The sequence below is a fragment of the Canis aureus genome, chromosome 7 (genome assembly GCF_053574225.1).
Source record: "Canis aureus isolate CA01 chromosome 7, VMU_Caureus_v.1.0, whole genome shotgun sequence".
NCBI classification, from domain to species: Eukaryota; Metazoa; Chordata; class Mammalia; order Carnivora; family Canidae; genus Canis; species Canis aureus.
Window position 1 is genome coordinate 43,135,150 of NC_135617.1, and position 22,855 is coordinate 43,158,004.

Sequence of the window (22,855 nt, forward strand, 5' to 3'; positions counted from 1 at the left end):
AACTATAATTTTACCTGTAACATTGCTGGTTTATGCCTGTTTTCTCTGCCTAATTATTACAAATGCCTCATTTCATTCTTGAAAGTATCCTATTTTGGGTAACAAAATGATACATTATCCTAGTTATAACTCAGAGTGCTAAATCCAAGAAAAATACAATTTATATACCATAAAATATGAGAGAGAATCATAACACAAGTTCAGGAATAGATAATAAGAAAGGAAGTGAAGAATAATGATTCCTATTTTTGATGATTTTTCTAAACCTTTGAGGTTGTAAGAAAAAAAAACTGATTAAACTAAACTGAGAGGGGCAAATTACCACTGTAAATCACTATTATAAAGAATATCTTCCATTCACAGTAAACTGAAATCGTGCACTTGACTGACCAGTGTGTGCTAGATGGCTTGGGCCAGGATACAATTTTGAAAAAAAAAATTAATAGAAAATAGATAGCTGGTGCATAAACAATGAATATGTTCACTTACCAGGTGAGGTAGTATTTATGAGTGTCCCCTGAGTGTTCAACCTGATATGAGGCAAAGAATGGAAAGTGTAGGTACCAACTGCTATAAATAGAATTATCATAATCATGTAAGTTTTCCTAATACTTGATATTCTAATAAACTTAACTGTGTCTTTTTTTTTCTTTTTTTCATTTTTTTATCCTGGAAAGTAAATGAAGACTCATACTTATTTCTTGAGCATTATTCTTTAATTACTATTGCTGGGAATAAGGCTTATTTCTATCATGAAACAAAGACTGAATGCCTACAAAAATGGTTAGTATAATGCCAGATACTTGGTATAGAGTGTTGAATAGAGCAGAAACAATATCTGTCTTCTCAGAGCTTTATATCTCATGGAGAAAATGGTTATCGAACCAGTAAACAAAGAAGAAGATGTGAATACAGGATATAAACTTGCACTTTGTATTTTATTTCAGTTTTTAATCTTCACAGAATATACCTTGAATTACCATTTGGACTTACGGATAAAAATAATTGAATGGGAATTATTTCTCATGCTGGTGCTACTTATGTATAGACCAAGTTTGTATATAGCTCTTTATTATGACCTTGAATTTACAAAAAGGAGAAAAATCTTTTAGAAATATTTTAGCTGTCTTAAAAATTCATGTAAGGAATTAAAATTAGTGAAATATATTGGTAAAAAGAATATAAAAAGATTTCCTAGGCTTTTACATTAAATAAGGATAAACATCAACAACAAACAGAGCCCCAAACATCTGCCATGACACTCCCAGATTGCATGATGTCACAAAATAGTAGCCTATTTTAAGATACAACTTGATAGAAATAAGATATCCTTTGCCCAGAGTCAAAAATAATGTATCTAGTTTTAAAACAATGACAAAGATGGTTGCTTAAGAAAGTGAAGCTGAGGAGAGAAGACAATGAATTTTGATGCTAGTTACTAAGAAAGTTAATTTCACCCCACCCTGCCTTCATTTCTCCCCTTATTCCATTCAAACATTGATCTTACAACATCTAACTTTACCAGCAAATTTCAGAATAGCTGCAGGGCAAAACCTCTGAATTTGATTTACTCAAGGCTATTCAAAGACAAACTCAGGGAGTTGGATCTCAAATCTCCTTTCCATTACATTCTGATGATGAGGTTTATTCAGAACTCCAAAAACAGAATAGCATGAAATTAGATCCTGTACTCTGGAAACTCTGAAATTTTTATTGCCAGGTTAAAATTGGAAAGAGTTAGGTCTTGAGAACCAGATAAAAAGTGAATCTCCATGGATCTTAACTCAATTTGTATAGTCAATTTCTCCACTCTGATTGTCCCATTCCTGTAAGCCCCTTTACCTCCATAAAGTTGACTCTAGCCTTCCCAACCCACAGGGGCTGTATGCTCTCCAGAAATCAAATAGTATTTACCATATATATGACATTTGGAATATACTCTTAATCTTGCCTCTATCATTCTGTACTCTTATTGTTTCATATACAACAAACTAATTTCAAGTGAAGTAGAATCCATCATTTACATTCTGGGGGCTTATTTTTACCAATTTAACAGGTAGATCAATTTTTAATCCAATTTTTGAAATATAAGTAAGAGTTTATTTTCTGTAACAAAGCTAACAATAGACTTCATTTCTTAAGTTTAACTTAAATCTCTTAAAAATTGTATGAATTTTCGGTTTTCTTTTTATCTGATTTATGAAGTAAAATATTTTAACTCAGACCTATTTTAATGTAATATAAGCATGGTAGATTGTTTTTCACATCCACTGGCCCATCAAACTTGTATTCATAAGTAATTAAAGACATATTTATGTTTTAATGATACCTGTTAAGTATTTACATACCTCATAACTTCTCCAACATATCTAAAATTATAATAATTTCTTCAGTTTTTTTATGCAAAAGGATGTCAAGTGAGAAATTGATTCAAAAGTATATATGGATAGCTGTATAAAAGAAGAAACATGAATATAGTCACAATTTCCTCACATAAAGCTGAAATTTATGAATTCTAAATAATTATTCTTTCTGAAGTAAAGCAAGAAGCAAAAAAAAAAATTCTTTATCAATTACAGTAGTCTTAGTTAGCAACTAACCTGGTGAATACTATGTACCCCAGATGTCCATGCATGACTGATTAATTGTGGCAATGTAGCCAAAAGGATTAATAGTTCTTTTGGTTAAATCTACTTTCATAATAAGCTTCTTCTTTTAATTGTAGAGGAAAGGGAGTGTTTTATAATTTATTTTGTTTCACTTTATTTCTTCACAACGGTTACTACATCTGTAACAAGTTTTTCCCCATAGAGAAAGGAAAAACTTCTTGTTGCTGGGTTTGCAGTGTAAAACTTCAATGATTTATGAACATGTTTGTCATAATTGGGGAGCATATTTCATTTGATTATGACTATGTGTATGTAAAGTATATTTTATTCACTTTGGGGTAACTGTAACTTCCAAATAGATAATAAAAGTACAATGAGATTATTTTCTTCAGCACTTTTTTTCTGGAAAATATGACATGTTGAAATACAACAATCATACAAATCTGAGATTTTGCTCATGGACAGAGATCTCAAGTCGGCTGGTTGTGGTTTAGCATGATCTTTTCACATTATAAAATGTTCTTGGTGCTACTTAAGCAAATTTTCATCTTAAAACTTGTTCAAACTGACTTTTAATATCTCCCATCCAGCTGAGGATAACTTGAAGAGAAAACTCAACCAATGAAATAAGGCTCCAGCTCCTGTCTATGAATCTCCTAGGAAGGAACAGAAATTGTATTGCACTGAAGTGCTGCTGTATCTAGGCTACAGTTGCAAGCTACTAAAATTACAATCTATCCTAGAACACTTTTACACAAGAAATGCCTTATAAAAGTGTGGGTGAAATTGAAGCAATCTACCCAGATATCTTTACTAACATCCGAAGCTCATGAGAATGGCCTGAACGGATTCTTGTATTAAGATAGATCACATCACTTGGAAATGATGGGCTGTATTTCACAAAATAATAATTGTTGCTAAATTTATGTTTGGATGCACTCTATATTTATGGTAAACAATATTAGATACATCTTAGTAAATATATGAAAGGAGAAAAGTGTGGGTGACTTCAAAATGAAATATGACTACTTGATTTACTGATTCACTTTCCCCACTTATATCAACATTCCATGTCCTCACACTTTTAGAGTTGATGAAACCATAGAAACCAAACCATCACAAAATAAGTTTGCAATCAAAGTAGTTGCTTAAGGTTTCTTTCTGCTAAGAATATTGAGATATTGATTATTTCACACCTTTCTTATCCCATCCTGAAAAATCACAGCCCTGAAATATTCATTTCAAAAAATGCATTAGCAAAGCCAACATGGTAACACTAAATATTTATATGTAAGTGAAATAATTAAGGAAGAAAGTTACTGGAATTTATTTGCTGTTTGTTTATTCTGGATTATAAACCTTAATTACATGGTTCAGCTTTGATCCTGAATTCCAAAACTAAGATAGCTTCTTTAGCAAACAGGGCTACGTTTGTGCAGATATCAGCAGAGGATGGAAAAATTTATTTCTGAAAGCAATAATTTATCTCAATGAGTCATGTTTTTTTGCAGTTAATGATATGTATATTAGTATGATATGTGAAAAGCCCATGGATTTTGTTGATTATCAGAGTTTAGCTCTACTTCTTGCTCTGCCACTTATAAAATGATTGCCCCTGTTCAAATTATCTTCCTCCTTGCTGAGTTTCCCTAAGTGAGTTTCCCTAAGGTGGAAGTGGAATAATGTTACCTTCCTTAAATATCTTTATATAATGTATTTAAAATACCAGGCCCAAATTAGACTCTTAGCAAGTAACAATGTCTTCTCCCTTCACTTTATGAATATATGTATATATCTAACAATAACATTATTAATTACTTCTTAGATGCTGATAAGGCTTACATTTTCCAATTAGTTTGTTTAAAAAGAAATCAGAGTTATTTGTATTAGATACAGTACAAAGTTCCCAAACCACCTGAAAGGAGTTGTTGGTATTTAATAGCTGCTGAGAAAATGGTATAAATACACAGTAAGAAAAAGAGAGATGCTTCCAATGGGGGAGTGGGCTACTGTGTACACAGGACAAGTATCTCCATTGTAATACAGGCATTGATTTCTCAAGTTAATGATAAGAAAACCAAGGGAATCAATACATTAAGAATTTTATGAAAGGATTTATTTTTGTATGATACTTCTGTCCCTGGATTAAGTCTTTCTGCTTCTGAAAAAGATAATTGGTGGGGTATCAGATTGCTATTATTTTCATATAGGCATCAATATTATTAACACAAAAAGTAAATGTATTTTGGCTATCTAATAATTTTCCATTAATGTATAAAGTAATCAATGATCACAGAAAAACTAAAATTGAGCCAGTTAGGGTTTTTTCAACATTCACTTTGGTTTCTTTTCTGCATGCTTTTCTTATCCTGAGTGCATAAATGGTCTAAGTGGGAGCATGCAAATGTCGTCCTTTGAGACCAGTAATTCACTGTAGTAGATGATTGCAGTGTCCATCTGGCACAGTCTCACAAAAGCACATGTAGCAGTTTAGTTTTAAAAATATTCAGGTGACAGGATGCCAGATGTTTTGCATGGTTGTCATCTTTGAATTTCCTCTTATTTTATCATTTAACAGACCTTAGTATAATGACCTTCATGTTCCTGCATTTCCTACATTTTCTCTTGACCTCCACAAAATCAGAAAAATAAGCACTATAAAGAAATAGGATATAAAATACATACCTCCAGATACGTATTCCCTACATAGTAGAGAAATAATATAGTTGATGTAGCACAGCCTTCTTTAACCTTACTTACTTCATGTATGTAGCCACCATCCTTAAGAAATATGATCTTCCTTAGACGGGAATGTACAGAGGCATTAAATGTAATAAATACTCTTATGTATCAGTCTGCCCTTGTGAATTCATGTGAGTCTGGATAATTCTAGCAGTAATGTGTAGTGCAAATCTTGAATATTAAGCCTACATCATTTCTTTAAAGCTACCTTCTTTTTCTTTTTCAATTTGATATCTATGATCAACATGGAGGAATTTTAGATATCTGTTGTCAACTCTAGAACTGGATCTAGGGGATCCCTGGGTGGCGCAGCGGTTTAGCGCCTGCCTTTGGCCCAGGGCGCGATCCTGGAGACCCGGGATCGAGTCCCACGTTGGGCTCCCGGTGCATGGAGCCTGCTTGTGTCTCTGCCTCTCTCTCTCTCTCTGTTGTGTGACTATCATAAATAAATAAAAATTAAAAAAAAAAAAAAAAGAACTGGATCTACCCAATGCTCCTTAGTCTTAATCATTATGTCTCCATTGCACAAAAGGGGTCACCTATAAAAACACCATCTGCACTGGCTTGGCAAGAACATAATAAACTGCTTCAAGAAAAAGAGAAGACTAACAAATAATAGTCACAATTTATGGTTCCATGTGTTTTGATCATCAGGGCATATCTAGGATAGGCCTACCGTAGAGGTTTCTGTGACTTATAGTGATGAAACATATTTGAATAAATTGTTATACTGAAACCTTTGCTTCCAAAGTTCATTCTTCATTTTTTACACAAAATTCCACATGAAGTAGTTTGGGTTACATAAAATTTCTGAAAGTTTTTAGGCCTTTTATTTTCTATATGGAAGATAGTGGCTTCAGAATTCACTGAAATGTTGAATTTAAAAATGGTCTGTCAGTCAAAGAAAATGTTGCTGATAAATTTACTCTGACTTCCTCAAGAGTCCAACTCCTTGATTATCAGACACTGATCCATAGAAGGAACAGCATCTCTATCAGATTAGGCAGACAAAAAAAAAATCCATATTCAGCAGTCAAGGACTAGCTGTAAGCAGTGATTTTGCTTTTATGGAAGAAATATTATAAATAAAGAGTTAGGCCTTTCCTTTCTCTAATGTCCATTATTCAAATTCCTTAGATATAGAACCACTATCCTCCTGGTAAATGGCTATCCCTCTTACATTTCTAAGAAGTTAGCAAATAATAGAATCTTGAAGGACTTGTAGAAATCAATTCACCTTACTATTGTGCTACTCAATGTGACTGCTTATAATTGTCATAAAATTTTGAAGAAGAAAATTATCTCCTGGCATCAAATTTGAAGCTCTACTATGTTTTTTTCTCAACAATATTTTATCAAGATAAATACATTTATTGTACATAAATAATATGTCCAAACACTCATTAGTAGTTTCACAGAAATATTATATTAGTTCCTTTGCTGTAAAACTGTACATTATACTTCATTACAATGTAAGAATTAATAATTTAAACATTTTAGCATATTAAAAAAATACTCCAGCCCTCAAACTAGGGCAAATGAGCACACTTTTAGAGAAGTTTCAATCTGGGACAAGTGAGTATCCACTGTGGATTAAAGTCACTTATATACTGGGGACACCTGGGTGGCTCAGTCAGTTAAGTGTATGACTCTTAACTTCGGCTCAAGTTGTGAGCTCAGGGTCTTGAAATCAAGCCTTGCCTTGGGCTCCCCACTCAATAGGAAGTCTTGAGATTCTCCCTCTCCCTCTGCAACCCCTCCCCAATCTAAAATAAATAAATAAAAATCTTTAAAATAATTTATATATCTATAGAATATATTAGGCTAACATATATTTGATCACTAGAAACTGGAGATTAACAATTTTTATTCCAATCAATGAAAACTGACCTTGTAAGAGAGGTTGGCTAATCATAAATACATATGCAATCTAGTACTTTTAAATTCACCTTGAAAACAAAACTAATTTTTTCAATTAGAATGGACTAAAGCAGGCTCCAGACACTTGTGACATGGGCTAAAAATTAAAACCAAGAGAAGGAATGCCTTAAAGCTTGATATTGGGTTCTGGAAACAGTTTTTAAAAGTTAAAAATAGAAAATTGCTACACGACAATGGGATTGCCCATTAATAATCTTCCATTTGGACCTAAAGCACAGAGTTCAAAGACTAAAAATGTCATTTTAGAACACTGTAATTTTACAAAGTAAAATTGTTCCAATTCACACAGTTATTAGTAACAGAATTTACAGCCTAATCCAACCAATTCATATTCTAGTACACTCTCTACCACTCTACACACCATATCAAGGGCAGAAAAAGAAATAAAACTCAAAATGGATCCATCCCAAGCCTTTTACATGCAAGGGGTGTAAGTGGTAATTAGTTTGATTCAAGGCAGAGAAAGTTGAAATTAGGCATCATATAAAGGGAAATATAAACTTGATAGGATAGGTATTAAAGTAAATCTTCAAATACATCAAACTTTTTACTGGGGTCATCCTGTAATATATCACTTTTCATTTGTCAGAGAATAAAATATACTGGTTTATTATTTCACCTTCCTTTAATCATGAAAGCTACGAGGTCAAATGCATCCCCTTTGCTCCAGATAATTGCAATTAAAGATGCTGGTATAAACAGCATCAGCAGAAACACCAACAAATTAAACTCTCATTTTTTTACACATTTTTGGCACTTTATGGACTTATGTTTTTGGTCTGCCTAATGGTAAATTCATAACTGAAAATCCTTTTTTAAAACAACAGTTTTCCATCTCAAATCTCCTTAGGAAACATTTTCTCATGTCAATATAGGTGATACAGTGGTGTGTGTGTGTAGATGTCTTTTTTTTTTAAGATTTTATTTATTTATCTGAGAGAAGGAAAGACAGAGAGAGAGTGAGAGAGAGCATAACAGCTGGAAGGAGGGGCATAGTGAGAGGGAGAAGCAGACTCCCTGCTGAGTAGGGTGTCATGCATGCCTGGTACTCTATCCCAGGACCCTGAAATCATGAACCATGACTGGACCCAAAGGCAGATGCTTAACTGACTGAGCCACCCAGGCACCCCTCCCCCTGTTTTTTTGTTTTGTTTTGTTTTGTTTTAAGATTTGTTTATTTGTTTGAGAATGGAGAAGGGGAGAGAGAGGATGTGTTGATGTCTTTAAATTGTTTATCTGGCATACACTAGAATGTTATTCTTCTGGTTATCTTCCATATCCCATTTTTAGGGGGACCAGTACTATTAAATATTGATGTGGCAAAAATATAACAGTTTTTATCTTGTTACATGTTAAATATGGTGAAGAGTGTGATTGAGGAAGATAATTGCATGGAATGTTAACATTTTGGGGATTCTTGCTTCAATTCCAGGTGAAGAAAAAACTAAACAGAATAATTAAGTTTTATTAGAGAAATAATAAATCATACAGGAATAAAAATTTTTGACTCCAAACAAAACCACATTTTTATGTAGGAAAAAATTGAGGCATTTAAATCAGATCAAATGTTTAACTTGTTCAAAGATACCCTAAAACATAAATTCCAAAATAAAATTTTGCATATTTAAAGCCAAGAATAATCCTAAAAACACAATTAAAATCATACCATACCATAAAGAAAAAACTGCCATAATGAAATTGGAAGTAGTAATGGATGCCAGATTTGCCTGGAAAAACTCTCTTAATTCTTCATCATCAAAGTAGAGTTTGGGCACTAGGGAAATAGTATGTATTCTTTTAATCTGTCACCTAAACCATTGATCTAATGGCACAATATGGCAAATGAGGACACTGTAAATTTCTTTGTGAAGTTTCAGTTCCCAAAAGCTAAAAATAAAGTGCTAAGAGCTCATATAAAAGCATGTTAGACCTGACTTTAATTATGCAGTTTTAAACAAACTATTATCTCTAAGCTTTAGCAAAGCACAGCAATTAGTTTTATAGAACTAGCACCCTAATAGAAAAATTTTCGGAATGAAATTAATATTACTGAAGTCCAATATTTCTTGTAGAAATCTTTTTTTAATATTTTATTTATTTATTCATGAGAGACACAGAGAGAGAGAGAGAGGCAGAGACACAGGCAGAAGAAGCAGGCTCCTTCTTCTTCAACACCACACACATACATACACACACATAACATACTTATATACCTTACACACTCATATACACAAACAGAGGCATTCTCTTGAACACTTTACCAAGTATTCCACTGGATATAACAACAGAAGGAACTGGTTTGGTACTCTTAATTTTAAACATGAGCTTCCTTTTCAAATGGGGTGGGGCAAAAATACATCCAATTTACGAAAACCATTATTTATCATGTTTCTACAAAGTTCTAGATATGGGCTAGATATGGGCTGGAAGATATATACAGTTGACCCTTGAACAATGCAGGGGTTAGAATCAGGGTTAGCTGATTCCTGCACATTTGAAAATCTGCGTAGAACTTTGGACTCCCCAAAACTTAACTAATACTCTACTATTGACTGGAAGCCTTACTTATAACATAAACAATCAATGCATATTGTTTATGTTATATGTATTATATACAATATTATTACAGTAAAGCTGAAGAAAAGGATATGTTATTTAAAAATCATAAAAAGAATACATTGATAACACTATATTTCATTTATGGAAAAAAATCTTTTTATAAGTAGACCCACATAGCTTAAACCTGTGTTGTTCAGGGGTCAACTGTATATTATTTCACTGGTTATGTTATTAAGGTGTTATTAAGGTGCTGATAATTCAGGGGAAGTTCATATATTTCACTTTACAAACTTGTTTGAATCTTTTGTATAGCTAAACCTACATCATTCCAATAACTTCTATCTTAATTTTTTTTCAGAATTCAGAAATATTATATCACTTTTCCATAATTATGTCAATCTGGGCATTTCTTGCGTTATATTACATAAACTTTCCCCAATGTCTTCTCTTTATAACTGTTTTCCTAATAACTGCCTTATAAAAAATTGTTGACTGAGTTTATGTAATTTAGGGAAACATCATTATATATATCTTTTTTGGAGACTCAAAATGAATATTTACATTTTAAAGAATCTGAGGAAAACTTTGTTTAAAAAATAATATATTTATTTAACATAAAGTTCACTCATATCCTTACTGTTCCTTTTTTTCAATAACATTTATAAAGTCTCTTCAAATTATCCCTATGTAAACTCTTCCATTTACCTTTGTCATATTTATTTTTAAGTAACCTGTTTCTAACATGTTGCATAATAGGTGCAGATATTTGAAAATTACCAATAATCCAAAGAAAAGTGGTGAAGAGGCATAAATTTTCATTTCACTAGAAAGTCCATGATACACATACATATCATATCAACCAAAAGCAGACTATATTCTTTTTTTTAAGACTTTATTTATTTGTTCATGAGAGACACAGAGAGAGGCAGAGACACAGGCAGAGGGAGAAGCAGGCTCCATGAAGGGGGCCTGATGTGGGACTCAATCCCGGGACTCCAGGATCATACCCTGGGCCAAAGACAGGTGCTAACCCCCTGAACCACCCAGGGATCCCTTAGTCTTTGGTGCCTGAAAACCTTATTTAGCTTTCCTTGAAAAGAATGTATCTTAAACCATCATTCATTCTTTCAAATCCTCACTCTTAAAATTGTGAAGTTAACCAATGCATTGGATACATACCTGATTTTTTTTTTTTTTTGGCTGCATCTTCTGAAAGAAATCTCTGGCATACAGTTTTTCTTTTTTTTTCTGGCATACAGTTATGATAAATGCATACTGCCTGTTAGTCACCACTATAATCACAATATGGAATAGTTCCATTGGCCCCTACATTCCCTTATATGGTAAATTTTCAGTCTTCCTCCCATCACCAAGCCCATGGCAACCCTTAATCTGCTTTTAATTCTTAGATTTGTGATTATTACACAGTATTCCTGAAAGGAATATACATATTATATTTTGGAAAATACATATACTTATGTATATATGCTTTTTCACTTAGAAAAATACATTTGCAATCTTTACAAGTGGGGTATGAATAACTTGCTACTTTTAATTGTTGAATGGTATTCCATTCTGTGGATGCATCACAGTTAGTTTAATTATTTGCTAGATTAAGGTTAAGATGAAAGACATTTGAGTTGTTTCATTTTTTTAATGATAATGAATAAAACCACTATAAGTATTTGTATGAGCAGATACACTTGCTTTGTTTCCAATGCTAGAGAGAAAGCATTCTATCATTCATCATTAATTTGTATATTAGCTGTACATTTTTTTGTAGATGTTCTTTATAATGAAAGGGAGTTCTCTATTTTGATGGGAGATTTTATCATGAATAGTTGTTGAATATTCTCAGGTATTTCATATCTATCTGTTGAGATGCTCATACAGTTTTCTTTCATCTGCTGATGTGATGTTTGATAGAGTTTGAAATGTGGATTGGCTTTACATTCTCAAAATAATCCCCCTTTGTTCTTAATATATTATCATATATTGCAGAACTCTATTCGCAATTCTTGATAATTTTTGCATCGAAGTTCATGAGGAATATTAATCTGTAGTTTTATTTCCTTATAATGTGTCTGTTTTAATTTTATATCAGTATTAAGTGTGGCTTCACAAAACCAATTTGTGTAGGATTGATATAATCTTTTTTTTTAAATTTTATTTATTTATTTATTTATTTATTTATTTATTTATTTATTTTCATTTATTTATGATAGTCACACAGAGAGAGAGAGGCAGAGACACAGGCAGAGGGAGAAGCAGGCTCCATGCACCGGGATCCCGATGTGGGACTCGATCCCGGGTCTCCAGGATCGCGCCCTGGGCCAAAGGCAGGCGCCAAACCGCTGTGCCACCCAGGGATCCCGATATAATCTTTTTTTTTTTTTAAGATTTTATTTATTTATTCATGAGAGATACACAGCAAGAGAGGCAGAGACACAGGCAGAGGGAGGAGAAGCAGGCTTCATGCAGGGAGCCCAATGTGGGACTCCATCCCGGGACTCTGGAATCATGCCCTGAGCTGAAGGCAGACACTCAACCACTGAGCCACACATGCATCCCCAGTATAATCTTTTAAAAATATTTATAGAAATCACAGATGAAGCCATCTGGGCCCGGATTTTTCATTTCTAAAAGTTTACATCTATGAATTCAATTTCTTTAGTAAATATTATTCAAACTTCCCTTCTCTCTCTTTCTCTCTCTCTTTTTCTCTATTTTTGAGTGAACACTATGTCTGTCAAGGAATTGAACCATACTATCTAAATTATATAATTTAATGGCATAAAATAGTTCACGATGTTTTTTTATTATCCTTTTATTATCTCTGGTATTTGTTGTGATATCACATCTTTCATTTCTTTTTTTTTTTTAATGAATTTTTTATTTATTTATTTATTTATTTATTTATTTATTTATTTATTTATTTATGATAGTCACAGAGAGAGAGAGAGAGAGGCAGAGACACAGGCAGAGGGAGAAGCAGGCTCCATGCACCGGGAGCCTGATGTGGGATTTGATCCCGGGTCTCCAGGATCGCGCCCTGGGCCAAGGCAGGCGCCAAACCTCTGCACCACCCAGGGATCCCCACATCTTTCATTTCTTAAACCAGTATTTTGGGGAAAGTCGGGCTAGAGATTAACTATACTAGTCTTATTTTTGTTTTATTGATATTTTCTGTTATTTTCCTGCTCTTATATTTATTATTTCTTTCCTCTATGGATTTGGGTAAGTTCCTGTTCTTTTTTCTGCTTTTTTTTTTTAATGGAAATTTAGATAATTGACTTGAATTTATTCTTCTAATGTAAGTATTTAATACCATAAATTTTACTATAAACATTGTTTTAGCTACATCTCACACATTTTGATATCCAATTTCATTTTCATTCCATTTGAGATATTGTCTAATTTCCCTTGTAATTTCCTTAAATCCATTCATTATTTAATAGAATGTGTTTTAATATTAAATTATTTGATGACTTTTATAGATATCTTTCTGTTACTGATTTCTAGTGTAGTTATTTTGTGGTGAATTTATCTACTAATTTTAAACTCATAATAAACATTTTGTATTTAGGATACAGCCTTTGTTGATGAGTGTTCCAAATGCACTTGAAAAGAAAACATATACTTCTGTTGTTGGATGGAATCTTCCATACATGTCAATTATATAATGTTGGTTAATAATGTTCTTAATTATTTAAATAGTCCTCAAAATGCTTACTACTTTTCTTTCTACTGCAGTGTACTAAAACAAGAATGTTGAAGCCTCTGACTGAAATTTTAGTTTCTAGTTTTCTCTCAGTTATGTGGTTGTTTTATATATTCAGAGGCTTTATTCCTATTACGTTTGCAAAAAACATTTATTGTTATAACTTTTTCTTTGTGAGTTGACACTTTTATAATTATGTAATATCCTTTTTTATTCATGGTGATATCACTTAATCTGAAATCAGCTTTTCTAATATTAATATAGGCACCCAACTTTTCTTCTATTAGTGTTTGGATTATAGTTTAAAAATTGTTTTACTTTTTTACTTGAATCTGTGTCAATAATTAAAATGGGTTTTATGTAGACAACATATAATTGGCTACTGTCAGTTTTCAATTTTTTTTTTTACTAATTGCTTTGAATATAATTGTGATTTTGTGGGATATATTTTCATGTTTTCTATTATTTTATTATTTGTGTCTATCTTCTGTTTTTTTTTCTCCTTGTTTCACTTTCTTTTAAAAAATTATTTGAATATTTTAGTATTCTATTTTGTTTTATATACAGTACTTAGCTGGATCTCCTTACATTGAATTTTTAAAAATATTTTATTTATTTATTCATGAGAGACAGGGAGAGAGGCAGAGACATAAGCAGAGGGAGAAGTAGGCTTCCTGTAGGGAGCCTGATGCAGGACTCGATCTCAAGACCCCAGGATCATGACCTGAGCCAAAGGCAGACGCTCAACCACTGAGCCACCCAGGTGCCCCTACATTAAATTTTTTGAGTTCTTGTTCTTAGAATTCCAATATTCATAGCTCACATTCTCCATTTATTTATGGTTAATATTTTAACATCCCAAGTAAAATTTTGAAGACTTGCAACCATATGGATCCATTTACCTACCACCTTACTTCAACCAACTTTTTATAGCTGCTATACATAATTATATCTACATACATCAAAAACCATACCAGATTATTTTATTTATGCATGTATATACCAGTGAATAAATGTTTTTATTTTGTGTTCAATATTTACACATATAATATTAAGATGGAAAACATTTTATATTTTCCTAGAGATTTACCATTTCTATTGTTCTAGAACCAGATTTCCCTTTATTATAATTTTCCTTAAACTAGAAGAACTTAATTTAGCACATCTCTTAGTGCAAGTCTGCTGGAAACAAAGTCTCTCAGTTTTCCTACACCTAGTAATGCCTTTAATTTTGCTTTAATTGAGGAATATTTTTATTGAACATAAAATCCATATTTACAATATTTTTCTTGCAGCATTTTAAACATAATGTTCCAGTGACTTCTGGAGTCCATGGATTTTATGTAATATCCACAATAATACAAATTTTTGTTCTTAATGTATTTAATGTGCTACCTTTTTTTCTGGATACTTTGAAGATTTAAAAATTTAAACTTACTTTTCATTAGTTTATTATGTTTTTAATCATTGTTTTCATTGCATTTAATTATGCTTGAAGTTTACTGAGCTTCTTAAATGTGTACATGTTTGTCATTCACTACATTTGGGATATCTGACGATTACATTTTCAAATACTTTTTCTATACTAATTGCTTTCTTCCTTCCTACTGAAACTTCAATTACATGAATATAAGACCTCTTAAAATTGGTCTAAAAAATACCTGAAACTTTATTCTACCTTTTAAAAATAATTTTTTTTATTTTTAACACCAGATAATTTTAATTCATATATTTCCATGTTACCTGACCCTTTTTTCTGTGACTTCTATTTTTCTATTGGAATAGACTAAACTTTTTTCAAATATTGTACTTTTAGTATATTTTGTTTTCTTTTTTTTTATATTTTGTTTTCTGATGAGAACTTATCTATTTTTTAAGTGAATTTTCCTTGACCACAAGAAGCCTAGTTCTAATATTTGCTTTGTTATTTTTGTATGATAAATGGTTCATATAAATGTTGGCATCTGTTGATTGTAATTTTCACTGTGGTTTATTTACATTTTCCATGTTTTTTGTTTGTTGAATAATTTTGAATGACAATTTTGAATAACACGGTGCATAGTCTCAACTTTTTATTTTATTTTATTATAAAGTATATATAGCTTTTATATAATTTATTATATTTATTTTTATTATAAATCTCTGGAAAAACTCATTTTTTTGTTGTTGTTGTCATGTTGGTAGTATTTTACAAGTGATCAACATGGTTAGTAGTAGACCATAATATATGCATCACCTTTTATGTGTTTTGGCTTGAATCTCAGTTCATTTTCAAAGACTTTACTATGATACTGTTAGTTTGCTGTGCATGTTCTTTCATGATTTTATCCGAGGTGTGGTTTATGACTTAAATTAAGCTTCTATCTCAAAATATTTGGTATGCTGATCTGTGTCTTCCCTGCCACATGCACAGCTCAGGGGTGTGCCCTGATATAAGGATTCAGACACATGTATAAAATTCCTTTCCTTTCCTTAAGTTCCTTTCCTTTCTTCTCTACCATAATTTGCATGGTCTCTGTGTTGAGAGTTTGGTTTTTAAAGTTACTCTGGCTGACCATAAAGATGAGATTCTTTTCTAGAGACTTAGTCGTCTACATCCCTGCTATGCTGTTCAGCTCTTAGACTAAGGACTGTTCCCCATGCAAAGCAATAGACAAAATAGAAAAACACATACACAAATAATGAAACTCAGTCCTTTGTGGTATTGTCCTTAAGTTTTTACCTCCTTTTCCATTCTATTTGTTTATTTTTCAAAGTTCTTAAGCACTTCCTTTTATTTGCCCAAAGTTGTTAAATGGTTGCTTTCTGTGATTATGTGTAATCAATGGGAGAAATAGGCAGTAGTGAATTTAGTTCACCATAATGAAGCATACCACAATTATTAACTTTTATGTTGTCAAATATATATGCTATTTGATTCATGCCTTTTGGGCTTCCTGTTGCTTAAAAAGTCCTCAAAATACCTATAATCTAGTACACTTTTTTTTAAAGTATGCTAAATTAGTTACCATATTTGATGAATGTACATGACATTTCATCTAGTTCAAAAAAGTGCTTATGCATTATATATACACTGTTTTTCAGGTATGGTTATCCAGAAATGCATTTAATGGATAGTTGCATATAGAACCATTTAGAATGATTTTAATAATACGAAAAATGACCGTGTTCAAGAAATATACTTTAAGGTTTTTGTAATGATATAAAGTATGTGTGTATATAAAATGGATATTTCAAATCATTTTAAAATATAAATTACTTGCCCCAAAGTTTTCTTTATTTTCTCTCATATTTATAATTGCAGATTCCATAATAAGTCCCTGTTTCTTTTTTTTGTATGTATGTTACCTAACTCAAGAAAGAGTTAATAATCATCTTAAAAATACTTTTGACATCTTTAGGTGTCATAATTCTATAAGTCCACATGGTAATTACATAATTACAAGCTGTCAGTATATGATTGCTGATACTTGTAATATTTTGTAATTACATAATTTGGCATGATTACAATTATAAAAAGAGTACATGGTAATTGACTAAAATTACTTTTTAGTTTTTCAGAAACACAAAACTGTGTTCTAAATTTAGACAAGGAACAAATGTGTAATTCCATCTGCACAGGCATTAGAAGAAAATTCATATCAATAATGCATATTCCTCAAGATGTGGAAAAATTAGATTTTTGCCTTTGTGAAATATTTGTCAGTTAGCATTATGTTATATTTACTTAAGCCTAAGTGTAACGAAATGTATAGACTATGTTTATTCAACCTTTTGTTTTATGGAAGCAAGACTGCTAACTGGTTTGATTTTTTTTTCACTAATTTGAAGTCATTTGGCATCTTAGAAATGCAAATGATTAAAAAAAGATAAAGGTGGGCAGCCCGGGTGGCTCCGTGGTCTAGCACCACCTTCAACCCAGGGTGTGATCCTGGAGACCCGGGATGGAGTCCCACATCGGGCTCCCTGCATGGAGCCTGCTTCTTCTTCTGCCTGTGTCTCTGCCTCTCTCTCTCTGTCTCTCATGAATAAATAAATGAAATCTTAAAAAAATAAACATAAAAATAAAAAAGATAAAGGTAATATTGCCATTCATATCTGCATTCTTTTTTATTCCTCCCAAGAAATGTAGAGTCTAATAATAAAAGAAATAAGCTTTTTCATATAAACCCTACTCAACCTTGGCTTTACATATTTGATAAAGGGGTTGGTATGCTTTTTAAATAATAATCAATCTTAAAAGGTATGTTGTATGCAAAGGTAATTACATAATTCTGGCATATAGATTTTTCCAGAACAGGTATAACAAAGATTACTGGTTTCTCTATCATATCATTCCCTTCCCTTCAAAGAAACAAAAAACTATAGCATGTAAATTTCATAGAATGTTATAATTTTTAAGTGAAATCACAATTTATCATGATTATTGTTTTTTTTATTTTAATATTTATTGCAAACAGTAGGACTAAAACTTACCCCAAACCTCTCTCCATCATCACCTCTGTGGATGCCTTAAAAGAAGACATAAAATTGACATTTGTTGAGAACTTGCTCTGTATCAGACACTGCACTGAGTACTCTGCATTTCTTATCTCAGTGATAGCAAACTCTCATCACCTCCTCATGATGCTTCCATTCTCTGACACATCACCTAAAGTACTAGTCAAGATTCTGGATGTATTTTCGATTGAAAAAAATATAAAGACATTTTATACAGTATTAATAGATATCTAATAAATTCTTCTAATTAACATCACTATTTACTTATTTTTGTTAAGTCTAATTTTTTAAATGTTGTTCATTTTCAAAAATATATCCGCTATGGTCTGAATGTCTGTGTCCTCCCCAAAATTCATATTGAAATCCTAATGACAAAGATGATGGTAGGTGATTAGGTTTTGAGAGTAGAGTCCTTATGAATAGGATTAGTGCTCTCATAAAAAAAAACTGCACAGTCTCCCTTGCTCCTTTTTCTATGTGAATATACAGTGAAAAGTCTGCAACCTGAAAAGGGCCTTTACCCAATGATGCAGGTACATTGACCTTAGACCTCCAATCTCCAGAATGTGGGAAATTCCATTGTTAAAAACTGTACAGTCTATGGTTTTTCATTATAGCAGCCTGAATATACTAAGATGGTATCTTTATTTTATTTAACTTTAAAAAAATAGATTAATATATATAAGATGACTACAATGAATGAAACCAGAGTGTTTTTGTTTTAATAAACATTAGGTACAGCACTCAATTACCTGAATATAGCACTCTTTTTTTTTTTCTATTTTAGAAAGTTTTTTTTTATTGTGTCTGTGAAAGTCAATTACAAAAAGAGTTTTTTAGTTTTTTTGTTTTGTTTTGTTTTGTTTGTAAGTTATAATAAGTCTAGATGAGCCTAGATGCACTTCCTGATCTTAGCAATGGACTTAATTGCAAGGTCTATAAGCAGGTGATCATTTTACAGAGAGACTAGAAAATTGGTTAGAGAAAGTAGTCATTACCTGATAGTAATTTAAAATTGTTCACCTATTTTTTTTTTTAATACTCAGTTTAGCCATGAAAAGCACCTACTGAATTCCCTACTCCTGATGCAAATTCTCAAATGTCATTGCTAGGAAAAAATATATTTAAATTATGAACCGAAGATCAAATTTTCAGCTCTTGAACATACAACAATAACAAAAAGGACATTATAATGGGACATCTTAGAGCTTTAAGTTGAAAGGTAGCCAAGAATAAGACCTAATATAAAATACACTTTAATTTTTTAAATTTCATATTTGCAGTGTTTAAAATGAATGGTATTTTGACCTTCAAATAGTTTTACATTATGGCTAGTACAGTTATTTCTAAAGTTTTCAGTGATGAATTTAAAGGTATAAATTAAGTGAAAGATGATTTATAATATTAAAAAATGACAGATGATGGAATCATGGAAATCATTTATGTTTCCCTGAGAGGATTATCATTCAATTGAAAAAAGCAAAAGAAATATTACTTTTAGTGAATTAATTTAAAAATAGTATTATAATTGAGTATGTCAAATTACTCTTCTTACCTGAACATATTATATTCTGGAATATTTTGGATATGACATTTCTAAAATGTTCCAGGAACCCTGAAGGAATTTTGGAGAAGAGAAATGGTGAAGAAAGACAAAAGATATACACTTGTGGCTTAGATCTTCAAAAACAGATTTTCCGATGTTTAAAAATGAAATTGAGACTTTGTTTAAGAAACACAGAACAGATGTACTTTTTCCTAATTCTTTGTTAAGTACAACTAAAACACCTGGACATTACATGTAAAACAAACATATGAAGAAAAAAATTTAAGTGAAAAAAAAAAACAGACCTCTTAAAAATATAAGGAACTGAGGAATAACAAGGTGATAAGTTCTCTGTGTGTGTGTGCTTCTTTTTCTTCATATATTCCAGACATGGAGCTAAAGAAGCTAGCATCCTAAAAATACCTACTAAACATAAAATAAGCACCAACAAAAGGATACTCTCTTTAGCAAAAGGACAAGGGAAGGGACAGATTAGCAAGACCTTTAGAAAATAATTGCTTTAAATCAGGTAAACACCAAAGCAAAATTGTGACCCCCCCCTACTCAACCACATCAACAAAAGCCGAGTAGGATGCCTAGATATCCACTCTTATAAAACTATCATGAAATGCTTGAGCTCCTCACTAGGGTAGTGTCACGTAAGATCAAGTAGGAAGCCAATATTTTCATCTCCATCAGTTGGCAACAAGACTTCATATGTGGTGTCTCCGGAGACCATGAAGATTCTTGATTCCCAGAGTTAAGAATTTCACCATTCCCCAGCAGTGATGAGGATAATTGCACTATCATGTCATTGTAGACTACACTGAGAATCAGAACTCCAATTTCTACCCAGCAGTAATCAGGAGGCCCACACTTAAGAATCATGTAGGCCAACGGGAACCAAAACTCCTATCTATCTCACAGTTATGATGTGGCATTCTCTTTCTCCTATTGCAGTGATATCAGTAAAAGTCAGCTAAAATATAAGATTTAATTAAGATCTAGAGTCCCATAACATAATACACAAATGTCTATGTTTCAATCAAAAATCACTGCTGTACCAAGAACCAAGGAGTTTCAAAATCAATTCAAACCACCAAACAATAGATGACAGAGATGTTAGAATTATCTTATATTTTAAAATGTTTATTATAAAAATGCATCAACAAGTAATTATGAACACATTAGAAACAAACATAAAAATTTTGGCAATGCATCAGAGAGGCTCAGAAAGGAAATAGAAGATACAAAGTAGAATCAAGTGGAAATTTTGGAGCTGAAAAATATGAAAGAAATAAAAAGTTTGGTGAATAGATTCAATAGCAGGATATAAGCAATAAAGGAAGAATAAGTAAAGTGGCAGATAAAAAAAAAATTGACATTACCCAATCTGAATGACAAAGAGAAAACAGACTAGAAACAAAATGAATAAGAACAGATTATAACAAATGATATAATATTCACTTCACAGAAATCACAAGATGGGGGCGGGAGGTAGAACTGAAAAAGTACTCAAAGAAATAATGAATGAAATTTCCCATATTTATCAAGCTACAAACCTACTATTGCCCTCTGGAGTAATATGTGGGAGATAATTTGTAGTATTGTGAGGGTAATTCAAAAAGTGATTGAATCTCAAAACACATAAATGACTATCTGGAAATTAAAGACAAAGAAAGATGACATATACAAAGTAGAAAAATAATTTGAATAACAGCAATTTCTTGTAAGAAACCATGGAGACCAGAAGAAAGTGACATATTTTCCAAATGCATAATGAAAAGAAACATCAATTCAGAAACCTATAGCTAATAAAAATATCCTTCTGGAATGAAGAGGAAAACCAGATATTTTCAGAAAGAGAAAATAAAGAGAATTTGTCACCAATTGAATTCCCTCAAAAGAAAAATATAATAAAGGAAGGAATTTTAGAACATCAGGAAGGAAGAAAGAACATGGAAGAAAACCATATTCAAGCAAACCTCTTCAGGTCTCTTTATTTTATTTTTTTAGGTTTCTTTATTTTTAAAGATTTTATTTATTTATTCATGAGAGACACAGAGAGAGGGGCAGAGACATAGACAGGCAGAAGCACACTCCCTGTGAGGAGCCTAGTGAGGGACTTGATCCCAGGTTCCTGGGATCATGACCTGAGCCGAAGGCACATGCTCAACCACTGAGCCACCCAGGTGCCCCCCTCTTCAGGTTTATAAATCATATTTATGGGTAAAACAAAATGATAGCATTGTCTAAAGTGGTTCTAAATATATGTAGGGAAAATATTTGACAACTTTTTGTCAAAGTTAAATATATGTGAAAAGCAATAACATTTTTATACTTAACTTGAATTGAAAAAAATAATTACAATATAATGTGATGAAAACACTATAGATAGATGAAAATAAAATTCTAAGAAATGTTCAAGTAACCTACAGGATAGTAAAAGAAAAAAAAATAACAGAGTAACAATAAAAACAGAGAGAATAAAAAATAAATTAGAATATTTTAGTCTTAATATATCAATGATTAAAATAGATAAAAATTGTATAAATATACTACTCAAAATGCAGAGATTAGCAGAGTATGTTAAAAATATGACTCAACTCTATGCTGTGTATAAAATCTCATCTCAAATATAGCAAAATAAAAATATATATATAACAAAATAGAAAGTTTGAAAGTAAAAGGATGGTAAAAAATATATCAAGTAGTGAAAACAGATCTCTAATAATACATATGAAGCATAATTCAGAGTAAAGAATATTACCAGGGAAGTATATTACATGTGAAAAAAATGATTTATCAGGGAAATCTGAATAGATATTTTTCTAAAGAAGATGAACAAATGTTCAACAGGTACATGAAAAGGTGCTTAAAATCACTAATCATTAGGGTTCTGTTGTGCCCAAGATCGCGAATCCCAGAAACCACGGAGGAGCAGACACCGATGCAAACACACGAGGGTTTATTTACAAGCTCAAGCCTGGGTCCAAGTGTACCTGATGCAGCAGAGCAGGGACATGGACCCTGAGACTAAGAGGCTTAGCAACTTTATAGGGGCCAGTGGCCAATGGGATACGCAGCAAGTTGCACAGTCATGCTGGTCCACTCGCAGGTGGCCCATTGAATTACATTTTACCTTAAAGTATCCATTTGAACTGGCCTATCACTGAGCCAGATTTCCGATTAGGGTGTGCCCTGGGCTTGACTAGGGTGGGGCAGTGCCCTAAGTAA

The 22,855-nt window shown here is 32.0% G+C and overlaps 1 long non-coding RNA gene across 1 annotated transcript; it reads right to left on the reverse strand.

Moving 5' to 3' along the window:
- On the reverse strand, window positions 1–21,956 carry LOC144316833 (uncharacterized). Its single transcript, XR_013382674.1, has 5 exons — window positions 19,628–21,956; window positions 18,049–18,083; window positions 2,349–2,450; window positions 490–530; window positions 1–89 (listed from the first exon to the last, which is right to left on the reverse strand). It is a non-coding gene; the product is annotated as an uncharacterized LOC144316833 (long non-coding RNA).
- Between the last annotated feature and the right edge of the window lie 899 nt (window positions 21,957–22,855).